Here is a 17,652-nt window from a genome sequence, read left to right as displayed (position 1 = left end):
ACAGAAAACATTAAATCTATGTGGCCATGAGCACTGCAGTTTTCTGTACCAAACTGTTTCACTGAAGGCTGTGAAGGAGCCATACACACTCCTGTACGCCAAGCAGGAGTGCAGGCAGCAGAACAGTTTTGCAGTGTTGTGCCCTCATCCCAAAGACCTGCAGGGACATGGGCTCTAGTGCCTGGCTGGAGGCAGATCTGAGGATATGACTTAATCCAATAACAGCAATAGGTTTTGTTGCTTTTTCAGAGGATGCAATTGGGATTGCCTTTATAGCAAAGATAACTTTTTACCTTATATGGAGCAAATCAAATTATTGACAACTCTTGATCTCAGCACTCCTAATTACCTTATCATGAGCAGTCATTATGCTTTGGGTTAGCAACGCAGCAGCATTATGTAAGAAATGTAACTTGTCAGTTGTCTGGAAAAAAGGTATATACATATATATATATATATGTATGTATGTATGCATGTGTGTGCATAACAGTAATTGTGGCCTAACCAAGGTCTCAGGTGACATAACAGAAATAGGTTTATATAATTCATTTTATGGTCAATAAGCCAGTCTTCTGAGCTGCATATTGGAGACTTAATGCTTGTCTGTTTGTATCAGACCTTACAGCTATTTCTTCAATACCTAAGTTACTCATGTTTTACTCTTGTTAAGCGTGTGTTCAGCTTTGTGCGCTGGCAGCAGGCAAAGACAGTTCTGGCAGCAATGTCCTCTGTTTGTTGAAATGGCAAAAAAAAGCAAGAAAATCCAAACCTTTCTCTTATTGATTCTAAAAACGGGTTGGATGCGTACTGCATTGTAGCTATTTGAAGCAATTGTGGGGTGAGTCTTTGGGATGCCCTCTGCAATTTTGTTGTCAAAACAGAGGAAAAAAGTCTTCGAGTATGAGAATCTCTTTTTTACAACTTTCCTTAGATTTATACTTTCATTGGTAATTTTTTTTTTTAATGTTATGGGCAAGTAATTGATTTGAAGTCCCAAGTTCTGCATAAATGCAGAAATGAATTGTGATGCATTAAATGAATTCAGTATTTTTAATCTGTACCCTTGGAAATATTTGTTAGTCCTCAGATATTCAAAGTGAGTCAGGTCTTCTGCTATGGATGCAGAATCTGAATACCTAAACCTTTATGTTTGGATTGCTCAGAAATTGCTCCAAGCCCAGTAGCCTGACCATGGTCAGTGTTAGGCACTGGCAGATTTATCACATGTCCGTGATCTTGGCAAAAGTCTTGCACATAAACTGTGTGACTCCAGGCATCTCAGCCAAAGATTCTGTAAGTGTTGAGCAGGTCACCAGCTTTTTCTGTGTTCCTGTCCCTGATCCAATCCCTGATCCACATTGGGAGCATGGAGGTCTTATAGTAATTAATCCATAGTCCGTTAAAGTTGTGCCTTTGCCATGACTGCACCCTAACTAGCCATGTCAGAAGCAGCTTGGAACTGTTTGGTGTATACTCGGCAGCCTTCATATATTCTGTGAAAAATGCTCAGATCATCTTGGTGCCAGTATGCCTTCACTCCTAGCATCTCTAGTGGGAGATGTATGTTTATGTAAGGAGGTAAAACTGTTCAAGTCTGGGAGAGAGTTCCCTGGAATTTTGTAGCACATCCTGAAGAACAGCAGTGTTAAGCTCCAGGTATCTCATTACTGTGGTTTGTTATTGGTATCTGGTTTGTTTACTATTGGTTTTGTATGGGTGATTTTCTCAAGATGTTTTTTGGGAGGATAATATTAAATTTGGAAGAACAAATGCCACAGTATAGTAGGGAGACGTGTAAGGTTACTTCAAGCCTCATAAACTAAGTAGACTTGGTGCAAACATTTCAAATCAAATCCTCTTCAGCTCGTATAATCAAGAATCAAAAATAACCTGAATTCATGTGGCTCTTCAGTGAAATGGAAAAGCTCAAACACAAGATAAAAGAGTATTTAAGACATAAAATCTAGGTATGTTGAGACTGGAAAAACTGTAATTCAGAGCAATAACTGCTCATGTGCATCCAAAAGAATTGGGAAGAATGAAGCAACATGTCCTCACGTGTTACTGAAGGTAAAAGGGAGAACAATACTGTGATTAAACAGCAGCAGAGAGCATTTTGTGTGACTATTCAATATTGGAAAGGGGTTACTATGAAGTAACATTTAGGTCAGTGGAGCAAACTGCCTTGGGAGGGTATGGAATCTGTTTGGCTAGACTAAATACACATCTATTAAAGATGATAGAGGATAACCCATTTAAAGTTTGCTTCCAGCCCAAATCTTTTATATTTTTTGTTCTCTTCAGGTACATTTCTTGGATTTTGGTCAGATTAGATTTTTTTTCCAGTTACTATATTAAATATTACTGACAAAAAAGCCCTCTGTGCTAAGAACAGCATATAGACTAGAAATATTATCGATATTGCTTTACACATTGTAACAGATGTAACATGCCAAATAATTATTACATAAATTCAGTACTGTGGTAATGCTTATGAATAATTGCATAGAATCATAGAATCAGCAAGGTGGAAAAGACCCACAGGATCACCCAGTCCAATCATCATCTCTTGTATCTGTATTAAAATACTTTATGAATGTTTAGACTATTTTGAAAGCATCTTATTACTTAGCATAAAACTTTTGTTTTCACAGAAATTTCTTTATATTTCAAAGATGGGAAATGTATAACATTTTAGAGAGTAATATTATACAGAAAGTGGGACACACCTCTGTGTGCCCATGATCATAGAGCTACATCTCTTCTCCTAAAAATATTCATCAGAATCATAATTTCCAGGAGAGAGTTTATGTGACATACAGATCAGTAAGTCAATGTATGTATATGTTGTATTTGTGTAAATGCATTCCTTTATGGAACAGTGTGGTAGTCTTAATCAACTGTTACTCTGGTCAGTGGGATTTTTGATTGATCCCGAGCACAGAAAACATGGTTTTTCTTTTTCTTTTTTTTTTCATGACAGTTTATTGTTCAAAAGCAGGCTGTACTGTTATTAAAATTGGCACATAGAGGAACACTCACTTTTTTCACCAGAAAAAGTATAATGTGTATCTAACCACCCACAGCAGGAAAAAATATTTCTTGTTGGGCTCAATCCAAGTTTCATTGACTTTTATGATATTTGGATCAAGCTTTCTAATCATGTTGCTGTAATGATCTGCAAACCCACTGGGGACTTCACTGGTCCATGCCAGGACTAGTCGTAATGAAGTGATAGAAAAAACATTGGCATGTAGGTGCAGAAACACAGCTCTGTAGTTCAACTGATGCAGTTCTTTGATTTGTCGGAATGAATAAAGAAGAAGCTCCAATGAGAATGATTCTGTTTACTTATCACTTTTAAAGCCAATTTGGAAGGAATGGGGAACTGGAGTGTTAGTAAATGATACTTAAAGAAGCAGGGAGGAGTGCTTCACCCTATCCTGAGGGCATGCAGCTGGGCAGGTGAAGTGTGCTGTGCTGGCTGGCTACTGGCCTTTCCCTGAGGTATGTCAGTTCTGCTCATCTCCTGTTAAGCAGTCTTGATAGAATAGTAGCTTGTTTATTTTAAAAAAAATTAATTTTTATTTTTAATCATTTAAGCAGTTTTTGGTGGTCACAAAGGTTCTAGAATGGCACGTAACAGTTTGGGAAGGATTGACTGAATTTTAACATATCTGTTCACATTTCCTGAATCAGAATTTGTGGTATTCATCTCTGGAAACAATGAAATGGGAATTTGAATAACTCTTTGGAGATGTAGAATTCATTAGGGGTCTTCTCTGTCCTTTTTTTCTTTAACTCATCTTCTTTCTTAGTCTTTAATTGTGTCTGAGTTTCTGAATGATTGCTATTGTTTGTTCTTTTTTTTCCCCTCTTATGAGAGGCCTTTAACTTGATTTCTTATGTTTCTTAGTGGTGGCATTATGTTTTCCTGGCAGGAACACTTCTGCTGTTTAACATGTTGACAGTGCTGTCTGAAAGTATTTTTGGTCCCATGCTCTTTCTTGGATCCTCTCCTAGGGAAGTTCTTCAGTTGGACTTTCCACACTCAGTGTGGCCTCTTACCACTTTCCTGTTTTCTATTAATTTTTGGGCAGAAGCCCTAGTGTAGAATGAAAGTTGGAGGTTTTAAGGGGACAAGTCCTGGTGAAATTGCCACCTTGCAGTCTTTAGTCTTTTGACTGCAGCTGCACTAAACTTCTGCTGAACACAGCACAGAGAGCAAAGACAGCTTAAAGCCAGATTTTCAATGTGATTTGGCCACTTGACTCTTGAATACAGACACGAATAAACTCAGAGGAGGCTCTGTTCATGTGCATTGCCATTTGTATTTCAAAGGTAAATAATTTTCTAATTTAAAATATATTGTTTTTAGTGATGTTACAAAAAGAATAGAAAAGATTATAAAAGAATGGTACCTTGACCAAACAACATTATTGAGTCTTGAAAATTCAGGATAGACTCTGTATATCTTCTTTAAAGTAATGAGTCTACTGTCAAGTACCACATAATTATTATTCAGAGCTCTTAGTTTGGGAGGGTTCCTGCCAAGTTTACTTCTTCAGTTTGCACTGAATGATACAGAATTTCAAGTTTTCCATCATGCCTTTTCTTTACCTTTTCATCTATGCTGCAGATAATGGACAGATGTTGCCTTCACATGGTGCTGTAAAGGTTGAAGATGACACTGCCCACGGATGATCATTGCTAACTAGCTAGCCATTCTACTTGTTGAAAGAGTTTTAGAAGTGATCTGTTTCTTACTGCAGGCATAGCAATCCAGGTTGGCTTCAGTGGCTGTTGAAGGTCAGTGGAGATGGAGTGCTCACACTGAATGAAATAGTAAGCATGAGCCTTCAGTCAGCCAGGAGCAAATGGGGACAGGACCACCTTCAGCTTCTCCAGCTAGAGGAAGAAGAGCTCTACTGTCTAGGTCCCAGTTTTCCTTTAAAAAAACAAACAAACAAACAAAAAAAAACACCATAGATTCAGTAGTTTTCCTTTAAATGAGACACTGCAGTAGATCGGATAGCTACAAGTTTCTATATTTTGTGTTTTCCTACATAATGCTCTGCAGAATTGGTTGAAATCCATAAGCAAAAGCATAGTTATTTCTAGGTCTTCAGTTTTTGGCCTCCTGCTTTTTTAATCCTAAACCTTAAAGCTTCCTGTCTATGGAAACCATAGTAGCCTGGAGTAGGTCCAGCCTTCCAGTAATATGTATTGCATTCCTTGTAAAGAAATTAGGTAATTTGGGATGGGCAAGGAACACAGCTCTAGACATCGTCAGACTAAAGACAAGTGGGCCCTTTTACCAGGCTGCAAGTGATATATGAATGCCCTGTCAGATCCCTCATGAATCTTAGTTTCTTCAAGGGCACGTTAAAGTCACTGCCGATTCCCTTACAAAGATTATAAAGATTATAGATGACAGCATCAAAATCTTAAATCACTTGGGTGATTGTGAACAGTAGAACATAGCACATAGCACTCCTGGAAAATATCTTTTCAGACAGCTCCTGAAAGCAGATCCACTGATAGTTCCTTGAAAATACATCTTAGGTCAGCTGTATTTTTCATTATCATGGTGAATGTGGTTCTTTCTTTAAGTATGATCCCAGGCACTTGCTTTGGTGCAATTTTTCCTGTCAGGGTGGGAAAAGCATGCTCAGCCTGGCTCTTCCTTCCTGCCCAGAACACTGCAGCAAGTGTAGGACTTTTCACTGCAGGCAGATGAGGAACGTGCCTGTTGCACAGACTTGTGCTGACATAACTGTCTTGAATAAAGGTGTAAAGAGGCTTGATCCCTGACGTGATCCCTGACTGACACAGAAGCTCTCACTGTGGATACATTTATGACAAGCTTCTACTTTATGGATATACTTTTGACCTGCTGGGTAAGGGAAGAGGAACTGTGGGAAAAAGCTATGCTAGTAAATAATACAGTTTTGCTAGTACAAATGAAGCCTGTGCTGGGGACACACTGTCAGTACAGTTTGCTAGGACAGCTGCAACAGCAGAGAGATCCTATTCTGGATACAGCGTTGTCTTCTGTTCCAGTTTGTCGTGCATGATTTATCTTTCTGTCACCTCTCCAGGTCCCTAGACACCTCTCTGCGTAAAAAGAAATTAAAACACAATACATATGAGTCTGCTCTGTATTGGAGTCTTGACCTTTAATATATCAGGTTTTCATATTGCAGCTATGCCAGCAAATAGGCTGTCCTACAAGAGCTGAGGTTGCTGTAGTGATCTGTAGAGGTCCCACCTCAGCCATGCTTCAGCTTTATTTGCTACAAACTCTCAGGCTGCCTGGAATGCCTTTGAAAGAAGATGAGTTTTTCAGATTGCCTGGGCGATCATAACCAGGAGCTTTAGCAATCCACTGAGGAAAAAATATCAAAAATCTGACAAAGCAGCCTGACAACCTCAGTGTCAAAAGGATTGCTTAATGCTTTGTCCTGCTATATGAGTTGAATTTCTATCATATTAATAATTTTAGGTGTTCCCTTCTCTCCTCCAGTGCTATCATTACATTTTCCTTTTGTTAGTAAAGAAAGGAATGAAAAGGTTTGCCCCTGGCTCTGTGATCATGTGGCTGTGCTCCTGCTGAGCAGACTGGTGTGTCACTGATGGCAGGCTTGCAGCTAGGCTCCCCAGATCAATAAACCATCTTAGTTAGCTGGTGAGCATATCAGATGTGAATTTTAGAAGTCCACAGTCACACTTACAATACCAGAGAAGCCAAAACCTGATGTAATTTTTAAGAAGCATCTGAATCTTTAAAAGGCTCTATTTTTCACTCATGAAACAGCCAGCATTGCCTTATGACCAGCACACTGTTTGATGGGGTTTTAGTCTCCTGTTTCTCTCTGCAGCTATTGGAGATCATTGTTTTTTTCTTTCCAAGAAACAGACAACTGTGTCTTTTAAGAAACAAAACAATTGTGTCAACAGATGGGAGAGAAAGTGCTGTGTCTGAAATAGGAATAAACCATGTTAAAAATAGGTAGTCTTGCCAGAGTTGTTTCTTGAGCCAACGTGGAAATCCTTCTTTCCCATACTAGCATGCTATCAAAACTACTAAAACCATGCTAGAAAAACTGCCAAATTAGTCTATAAAACATTGGTAGAATAATAACGACTTTTTTCCTGTGTAATTCTAACTGTCAAGCTAGTAAAGAAGAGTGAACTGGCAGAGTTGCACTGCCAAGGGAGAGCTCCAAACAATACCTTGCATTGACCCCTGGCCAGCAGCAACTAAAACACAGCTCTGGTAGTTGTGGACACAGATTTTAATGAGGTGACCCTCTGTGCTCCCCAGCTGTACTAGAACAACTGTGTAATGAGGAACCAGGGGGTGTCAGAGGCTTTCCCTTTCTTAGATGCGTAGTTTTGCTCCTAGGTGTGGAAGGAAATAATTTTTCTGTTCCACCAACTATCTGCAGAGAATCCATAGCAGTTTTGTTAACAAGAAAACTCCTGCCCTCCTCAGAATAGGAAAGCAGGATGAACTGATCTTAAACATGGTTGCTACTGGCAGAATTACATCTGCAGTTTAGACATTGCATTTCTGCTTCACATCTGTTGTCTCACTTATTTTTTCAGTCTCTCTTCTTGCTTTCAGTTGTTTTCTCTATGTCTCAGTTTATCCAGCGTTCAGGGCTGGCTGTCCATTTCAGTGTTATCGCTGTCCTAATAGTTGTAAGAGGAGCAGAGAAGCTCTTCATGAAATGATTTTTTTTATTATTATTCCACAATGCTTTTCTGCTTTGTTTGGGTTTTGTTTATGCTTTATGCTCTATGTTGTGTCATCTCAAAAGAAAGATGTTTGCATAATGTGTCTTTTGCTGTGGTGGTTTAATTCCTGCAAAATATCGTTCCGTATATGGCTCACAGTAGCCTTGGGGCAGGGATAGATTGTAACCTCAGACAGAGAATGGATCAGGTCTCTGACCCACTTCAGACCCTTCCAGTAGAGTCTAGGGTCTGGGTTCCTCCAGACTTCTGCCCAGGTATACAGTAGAAAACAGCGTTGGGCAGCTAAGCATGATTTCAGGCAACCCTTTGGCACTGACCTCTGAGAGTGGATGAAACAGGAAGGTACCTGAGGCCCTTCCATCTGGGCAGGAGGGCAGCGGCAGGTGAGCAGTACAGCCTGTGATGAAATACATCTTCCTCATAAACTGATGCAGCCCCCCTGCCTGCAACAGGCTTTTTTTCCCCCCAGTTATCTGCAGTCAAGGAATGTTCCTGGGGATCCATGCTTGCCTGGAAGTTGTCTCTGTTAGATTAATGTTTCTTGCTGAGATTAAAGAAAATTTAAAGGAAAAGACTTCAGAGACTGCCCAGTTACTTTATTGCATCTAGGAGAGACCACATCCCTTATCATATCGTGTGGTCATTTTTCTTACTTTTTCCTCATTGCGATGTGAGACAAACAGAAGTAAAGGAATTAAGTGCCTGCAACTTTTCCCTGTTCTGGCTGATAAGTAAACTACCACTTCTATGTGAAAACACTACAGGGCTTATCAGCAGTTGTGGATGCATGGGATTTCCTTATGGTTGCTTGTTACCTCATCTTTTCTGCATCACCTCCTCCTGCCTCTGTGCTTCCCTGTAATCAGTGAGTAGCATGCACGTTTATCTCTGCTCAAGGATATGTCCCACATGGTTGGTCTTTTTGTTTATTTATTTGTTTTGCTTAATCAGTCTATGGATGAGTTAAAAAGACTGTGTGTGATGTGTTAAAAAGACTGTATGTGTGTGAGTGAACTCAACCTTCTTTCAGCATAATGAGCTCCAAGGAAATCAGGGGAAGTTTAATGCTACATCCTGACTCCGTGGGGAAAACAAAACAAAACATTTGGAAGGATGCATGCCACCTATTCACTTTGACTTGAGCACATGCCTTGCTTTGCTGAGCTGGCTTTGCCGCTTAGAGATGGAATTAAGCGTATGCCTAAATGACTTGCTCAGCTGTGACTGAGGTTGCATAATTTGTCTGTTCATTTTCCTGGAGCTTTCCTATTGAATTCAGGAATCAGGCCATGGCAACGGAGAGGTGATGCTGTTGTAATTGGCAAGATATGCCAATTAAAACTTATTCTTTTGGTATTGTAAAGTGAGGCTCTGTTTTTTCATTACAGCCAGTTTCAAATTATGCTCTTGAATTCTGGTCAAGTCAATATTGTTTCATGGCAAAAGTACAGCAAAATATTTTTGCTTTAGCTGCAGGAATACACAAATTTGATCCCTCAAAGCTTTCCTATAGCTGCAACCAGGCTAACTGCTGTTGCACTGCCTCATTTTTCAGCCCATTTTGTTCTTGTACTGGACACTAAAATCATTAGAAAACATTCACTGTCAGCATTTAATAGCATATTAAAAAAAACAAAAAACAAAAAGCAACAGACGTTTGTGATGCACCACTAATCTATTAGTCATTTGTTTAATTCCACTGCTCCACACATACAGGAGAATAAAATAGAAGTGATTAAAATAAAAGTGATTTTATTTTTATTCATAATAAATTCATTGTTATTCATAATAAGGCTTTTTTATTCTTTTTTTTTTTTTTTTTTTTTTTTTTTTTTTTTTTTCCTGTAACCAGCTTGTTTTCTTTTTCTGAGAGGCCCATGGTGATAGCAGAAGGTGAAAAATTGCAAACAAAATTAAGGAAAAGTTCAAGTTAGCTGTGGAGCCAGAAGTGTGATTCAGGAGCTGAAAATATCTCTGCGCTTCATGCATCAAACTCAAACACTGTGCTCTGACAACGCCCTCTGGATCAGAAACGGAGTTTGAGGTCATTCCTCCTCCAGCCTGCCATGTATGGATAGGGCCCACGCTCATGACAAATTACTGTCTTACCGGGCACACACTGAGAGTGCAGTGACATCAGTGCAGAGGGATCTTGCCTCACAGCAGAGGACCGAGGACTGAGGAGCCTTCTTCCTCCTTTAGACCTAAGGAACAGCGTGGAGGCACTGGGAATGAGGACATTTTAAACACTCCTTTTCTAGATGTGGAAGGAACAAGGAATAGAGAGAACTCACCTCCTTGTAAAGAAGTCATATGGCATCCAGAAGTATTGCTAGCAAAGATTCTGCTCAGAGGTGTATAGATGCCCACTTCTGATTCCTAGGATAAATGTATAGCTGCCAGTGATGGTGCCTTCACCATGGAGGCAGACCCGAAAAGAGAGTAGTGCATCCTTTGTTGTATGAGCTGTCTTTGCATCTAGGAGTGCAGTATCAGAGACTGATCTGTGTGTACTGGTATGCCTGGTATAAAGTCTGTGCTCTGACTTACCACCAGTCTTGCTGAGGTCTTAAATTTATTTTTGTAGAGAGTAATGCTCAGGTTTTGTGAATAACAGAACCAAAACTCTGAGAGCAGACCCCAAGTCTTTAGGGTTCATGTTTTTTCTCTGCTGACAAATTTCTCTTGTTCCCCGGCATCACACTTCCCTGGTGTCCTGTGTTTCTTGCTTAGTTGCCAGCTTCTGAGGTGCAAGTGAGCTTTCTTCCCTGGCACTTTTTCACCAAGGTACTTTTGGATGAAATTACCTGTGGTGATATTGCTGAAGCCTATTTGGATTGCTTCGAGCACAGGCTTTATCAGAAATCCCATCTTGGGCTCAATGGAGACCTGATGTTTTTGCCTTCTGTGCCCACTCTCAGAGGACCCCTAGGAGTACTCACATCTTTGTACCAGCTGCCTGGCCAAGCCACCCTATCCTTTTGGCAACAGAAGAGCAGACAAATGGGTTGAGCAACATGTGTATGTGGACACAGTGTCAGTTGTCAGCCTGACCATTGTCTAAATGCATCAAGCCTGGTTAGTTGAGGGCACTGATCTCAGCTGGCAGCATCTAAACTGCTATGTGTAGTGAGGTTATGGACCTATACTTAGGGGATGTGCTCTTGCTAATTTAGCTCCTGGCTGACTTGGGGAAAAAAAAAAGTAACCCCAAATCATAGTTCCAGTGCTAGCAGCAAAATATGATCCTGCACATCATGGTTTCTGGGAATGAAGGAAGTAATTTAGAGAAGTTCCAAACACTACTTTTAACACTGCCAAAGAAACCAGGTGCTTGATTTTATTCGAGTGAATTGCATATGTGTAAATAAACAAAGTTCATAGGTGATGTTCCAAAAGTCATTTGGGATAATGTAACTTTTAGATAAATTTTGTTCTGATTGCTAATTTTCAGAAGAGGCTGAGAGACAATAGAAACAGCATATACATGAGTTAGCATGCATGACTATTTTTATTTACATAATCTGTATACATATGCATGCACATGCATGTATAAATTCACAGGTATATAAATTTCAGCAAATGAAAAATATTGCAGAGATTTCTTGGTGCTCTTTGTGTCTGAATCTGCAGTGTGGTGCTAACATGCAGAAACCAAAAAACCATGAAGAAAAGCCATGAAGAAACAAAATTTTAATAGACTGTCATAACCCTATTGAAAAAAAAAAGAAAAAGGAAAAAAAAGTGAAAACAAATAAATTTTCTGTTCAATAATGAAGATGAAAACTTTTACAGCCCAGAAAAAAATTATTTAGAAAAAATTATCACTTTAAATTTGGAGGTAGTTCAAGATTTGATCCATAAATTTCAGCAAACTGCTTGTAGTTGCCAGAGCTGCCAGAATGACCTGGAATTAAGTGGGAAAAGGTATGATCACGGATGATTTGTGTTAACATGTGAAGTGAGAACACCAGGATAGTAATGGGAACCATTTTCTTTCACTTCTTCCAAATTTGATTGCGTATAGTATGGTTGCATTTGGTCAGTATTCTTAGGTGGTTGTGTTCTGCCATTGATCCTATGAAGCTAATTTAAAGCATCACATGGCTTTTACCTTCCTCAAGTAGGGAGACATTGTTATTTCCAGTCTTAGCTGCTGTAGCTTTCAAATTGTCTGTTTAATAAATTGTGCTTTGTTTAGGGAATGGTAACTGTAAAATATTGCCTGTTCACAGAGTAAGTACTGAGATGGAGATTGATGTCTGTCTGAAGCTTAATGTCTCACAGTGACAGTCAAGCAAATTTTAGACTTCTTACTCCTCTCATTAAGGACTGTAATCTCTGGACTTTGTGTTTGAAAAGGAGAAAGAGGGCAAAGAGAACATTAGAAAGTCCACATAGACTGTTTCACATATCTAAAGGGGAAGTGAACCCATGTAAAAAACTGTGAGATTTCTGTAGTTTCTTAGTGGTGTGAGTTACAAAACATGAGATAGAGCTCTGGGGTGGCAAGCTACAAAAGTTTACGCATTCTGCTACCCAACTTGTGCGGATCTTGATTGATTCGAATGATCTTATACCATCTAGGAACCTGGCTGCAATTTAAATGGTGTCTGGCTTTCTTATAGACCTGGTCAAACTGAGTTGTTAGGTGAATTCCCTTCCCATGATAAGATACAGTCTGCTGGAATGATATCTGCTGTAAGCAAGTTAAGGAGTAACACAGGCAAGGCTTTATTTGCCCTTTGTACTCTTGAGAAAATGTTACCCATTTTTTGTGCTATTTCAAAGCCTTAGATTAATTAGCAGCAAAATAAATATTTGCCAGTTTGCCAGTTGTTTTCCTTAAACTTTAGTTTCTCATTAAAATACACATGAGATTTCTGGTACTTTTTTTTTTTTTTTTTTATCTTGCAAAGTACACAGGAATCTTCCTCTGGTACCCCCTCAACTAATCTAATAGAGACAGTGCAACAGATACGTAAGAATATAAAACAGAGTTCTTGTTGATCAGTGAAATGAATTTACCTTTATGGTCAGATGATAACAATGCTTACTGCTACATTTGAATTTCACTGCTAAACATGTAGCTATACAATTATAAGATAGCTACTGGAACTGCCAAGGAAGAGTCTAGTACTCTTTTCAAAAGGAAATGTTAAGAGTCACCATCAGGGTACCTCCACTTTCACATTTTCAGGTCCTATGTAAAAGACTCATCCCTGAGAGTATAAGATACAAAGCTCAAATTGGAAAAAGTCTTCCTTGTCATGCCACGTTTCTCAAACTCTCATTCCCCTTCTGATGCACTTGTTTAACTTAGTCTCCATGGCTGGCAAACAACAGCAGTAGATTAAAACAGTCTTGACCAGATATGTCCAAATGCTAGCAAGTGATGTGCAATGGTTGTTGCATTGTTGCCTTTCTTTGGTGGGTAGTCGTTTGCTTCCAAATAACCCAGTATTGCACAAGTATTTACTAACTTGATGATAAAAACAAATTAAAAGTTCTGGGTTTAGTATCACAACAAAGCCTCTGGAAGCTTTAATTGGGCAGTAACATTCTGTTTGATGACACTTGCATTATCTGAGGTTGTTAAAGGCATTGCAGATTAGCTGTTCCTTCAGACTATATATTGCTTGAAAGCTCAAGCTTTGCTGTAGGGTTGTTAAGTTAGTAAGGATTGCAATAGCACTGATTAGACAAAATGATAGCAAGCTTTGAGACAATGATGTAGAAGAATAATCTCTTACGTGTCCTTAAACAGATCTTGCTTTGAATAATATTTAACCTAATTGTAAGTAAAAAGTAAGCTTTTTAAATACTCAGAAACTGATCCAGCCTTCACTGAAGTCAGTGGGAGTCTTTCACATTTGGATCAGATCCTGATTTATCTTTTGAGGAACACTGCTGAAGACAGCAAAGTCTACCATGTGGGGAAATATGCTGGCTCCCATTGATTAAATGCTAATTTTGTAAATGACATATTTCCCTTGTGATTTTATGGTCTTTTAGTGGAATGCCCCTCTGCTTCTGCTTTGATTTACCATAAATGACGCCCTCGTCTTTGGGTTGGGGACTGCATAAACAGATTTTTAATGTATATTCATTAAAAACAAGTTTGTGCAAGTGTAACCTTTGTCACTGAAGCCAGTTAGGCCTCTCTCTGAAAGTGTAAGGTGTGGGGCTGCATGCATAGGGGCTGGAGGATATCTGTTTACTGCCAGGAGAAGCAAGCTGCAATTTGGAGCACCCCTAGGTTTTACTGAAGAATGGGCTAATAACAACTCATGGCTTCTTTATTGCTTTGCTTTGTTTTTTTGACAGGAACTTTTCTCAGTCTAGTTATAAAAATAGAGTGAAATACTGGCTCTGCTATAAAAAGTTTTGCCCTTGAGTCCAGCCTTAACCTGCGTTCACCCATAGATTAAAAGCATATTGGGCCCTGTCTGCCTAGAGATTGAAAAGTGTTTCCTGGCTCTGCATCCAGATTAATTTCCTAGAAAGCTGTATATTGATGTGATAAAGTGTTAGGGTCTGGAGCCAGAGCATATGTTATTTTATATAGTCAGATGCCTATATAGACCACTGTTGACATTGCCAGTTAGTAACACATTATCATTTGATATTTGTTTTTGTTGCTGATAGCAAACATTACAGCAGAAAATATAAGCATATGCCTTTTTTTTTACTAACTCATTCCAGACCTTCCAAAACATTCATATTTTGGCACTGTTTCCCTCAGCTCACATCTGCACTCTGCTGATGATGGAAGCACGGAGTTATGAGGCTTCACCCATAGCACGTTGGTCAGTCTTTTGCCAGTTTACAGGGCAGTGTGAGCAGGCCTTGTGCTCATGGAAGCCTAGAGAGGTTTGCAGCTTGCTTCTGTAGGGATACGATTAGGCCACGGCCATCAATCTACGGGTCTAGTTTGCTGAGTTGGGCATTTTCCTGCCAGAGGCCTCTGTCCATAATGTTTATAAGCCCTCGAGGAACGGGCAGCTCTCCTGCTGTGGTGACCTGGCTGCCCCCTGAGGGTAGTCAGCAGTGTCATGGCCATGCACCATGGGGCATAGCAGGGCAAAGGGCAGGAGCAAAGACACACAAGATCTCTCCCTGGCACCATGTGCCATCATGACACTCTCCAGGATCTCTCTGAGGGTGCTTCTCTTTGCAGGAGCACATCCAACCTGGACTGCCCACCTCATTGCTCATTCCTGGCACGTAGCTTGCAGTAGCATTTCATGTACAGGGCTTCAAGGACATAGGGAGGCCTGGAAGAAAGGACCCCAAGCAAAATGTGGGCTGTGGTTATCTGTGCTTCACAGCTGTTTGGTATGTGGTCCCTAGAAGATCACTGATGGTGTATTGTCTCAGTATTCATGAGGTGATCCCACATTTAGAGCACAGTGCTAGGCAGAAAGAAGTGGCATGGGAGATACTTGCACTGCTCAGATTTAAAGACAGGAAAATATTTGTGTTTAATTAAAAATATATCTTATTAAAAACATATGTTACTGTAACTCTCAAAGGTAAATAGACTACCAAGGCATTACCATACTTTCTATGCTTATTCCACTTGGTGTATTTGTATGTCTAAAAGTAAATCATTCTATATACCTTTTGGTCTGGGTCTTGTAAGTCTTGTTTTCACTTCAGAGTATTTTTTACTCAACATGCATTGTAGATAACTGCAAGGTGGAATCCCCCAGCTGATACTGATTTCTGGTGTCACATTGCTCTGAGGGAGAAATACCTAGGGAGCGAGAAGGACTGTGTCTGAATTTCTATTTGTATTAATGTAGCCAATGACAGCAAGATGACTTGACTAAAGTCCTTAAAAATCTTTCATGTCTGTTTTCTAAATAGGTGGAAGAGAGTGTGGACAGCCATATTTGCTGGAGTGGTGAACCAAATTGCCTTGACTGGAACCATTACTCACTTGCCCCTTTGACTGCAGCAGACAGGTAGGAGAACAAGGGAAGGATGGGTTCAAATGAACTTGGGGAGCAGGCCTCAGTGAATATTTTTTTGTTCTCAGAGGGCTTCAACCAGTAGTCACTCGCACTTAAATAGTAACTGATTATATGTCCTTTTCTCCCCTTTTGCTGAAAGCAGAGGCATCTCTCTTTCCGGAGAGGTTATGTTTTTATTAATTCAGAAGTGCTGTCTTTGCTTTGACCATATGTTTGGTTTGCCACTTTCCCTTCTTTGTGCATTTCTTGCTTCAAGAATCCAAGAAGCACACTTTTTGAAAGAAATAGGCAGAAAAATGTACTAGTCTAAAATAGTTTCTGGTTTCTTTTTTTAAATTATTATTTAATTTTTAAATGGTCTTGAATTATAATCTGGTGATTCGTTTTGATCGTCTCACCATTTCAGGTACACCACTGATTATACTGTTTATGGTTAAGGTTTCTTTTTTCCTCTGGGTCTTGAACACATGGTTCATGCAAACTACAGTTGTGAAAATGATGACAGTGTAGTGTCACGATACCCAAGTTAGTTTACAGCTAGTGGATTCTCGGTGGCAGTTATCTATGACATTACAGACTACAGAAGCCAGTGTATGATGTCAGGAAAAGGTCTGTGTTCTGCTGGTCATTGCAGCTCCATGTTTGAGTTGGTAGTCACAAGTTGGACAGGTTTCACAGAAGCTTTGTCTCAGGGACTGTACAATAAAAGGCAGTCACTTTGTTGCAATACTGAGAATCTCCTCTTCTTTGCACATCCTTGGTGTTCAGAGTTATGTTAGCCTTCTGAATTTAGCATGACTGACTGAAAATAGTGAAAAGATAGGAAAATATTTCATCCTTCTCATTGGTCCTCTCTGTTCTACATTTTTTACTATTTATCTGTAACCCTGAGATCTAGACGTGTACAGAAGACATCAGAGGTTCTCAGGCTGTATGATGATCTCAGGAGAAATGTTTAAAGAAATTGCGTAGTGTACTTTGATATAGAACTCGCAATTTTTTCAGAACTGTAAATGAGATTGAACCTATATTTCATTCTGTATGAACTGAAGGAGGGAATGGAGGGGGTTAAATTGAAATGGGCTTAAACCTCTTCTCAAACCTGGAACTGATCCCAAATATTCTGCAGTCCACAGTGGTGCTATATGGGGTATTTCTTCTTTTGGATCTACATCAAAGTTGTGTCAATCTGCATCGCTCTATTTCCCTTCTGCAGTCTCTGAGAGTTGAGACATCTTCCCATGTAGCCTAGGATCAGAGCTGGATGAGAAGAGTGTTACCAGGGAACATGCTGGCAAAAGCAATTCATTGTCTTTGCTTGTAGAATTTACAGTGAAAGTTCAGCTGGGAAACAAACTGTCCTGATGCACTCCTGTGCTCTGCTCCAAGCTTGGGAAGCATTAATAGTGTGTGAAATTTATAAGCAGGAGTTTTAGAATACTGCATTATGAAAAACTAGCCATGTCCCAACTCACCAGACAAGATTTAAGTGGAAAACTGAGAACTTTGGTGCCCATCCTCTAAAATGTGCTTTGAGCATAAATTCTTCAGGTTTCTTTAGCGTGTAACTTAATGGTATTTCTACACATTGGGCCCTTGTTGCTGTGGCTCTCTTGCATGCTGAAAATTCCCCTTATAATGTGTCAGCTTAATAGTAGTCTTTAGTTTTTCATTTGGGACAGCTGAACTTCGGAATAGATGCTCTCAATTAACATAAGTCAGAGAAATGTGATTGTAACTATGATAATATGTATCACTACCGTGTATGCTAAGGACATTAAAGCCGGCACTTAATACTGAAAGAGTAGTAAATATGCTGCGTGAGCTAATGAAAGGCTCACATGAAGAAACTGAAGCCTATATTGCCTGCTTTATGAGTGTGAACTTGCAGTTTGATCCCACTGGTAGA

At 39.6% G+C, this 17,652-nt stretch overlaps 1 protein-coding gene across 3 annotated transcripts in view; it reads left to right on the top strand.

Moving 5' to 3' along the window:
• Window positions 1–17,652, top strand: part of HIVEP2 (HIVEP zinc finger 2) — a 126,119-nt gene that overhangs the window by 59,265 nt on the left and 49,202 nt on the right. For all 3 annotated transcript variants that reach the window (XM_042879488.1, XM_042879478.1, XM_042879496.1), the window contains one exon: window positions 15,637–15,734. The gene's annotated coding sequence lies outside the window, so the exon portion shown is untranslated. The remainder of the gene's footprint in view (window positions 1–15,636; window positions 15,735–17,652) is intronic.

Source organism: Lagopus leucura, unplaced genomic scaffold (assembly GCF_019238085.1).
Source record: "Lagopus leucura isolate 7727_CA_CO unplaced genomic scaffold, USGS_WTPT01 Super-Scaffold_73, whole genome shotgun sequence".
Taxonomy (NCBI): Eukaryota; Metazoa; Chordata; class Aves; order Galliformes; family Phasianidae; genus Lagopus; species Lagopus leucura.
Note: the sequence above shows the minus strand (reverse complement) of the source record. Positions and strands in the feature narration are given on the sequence as shown.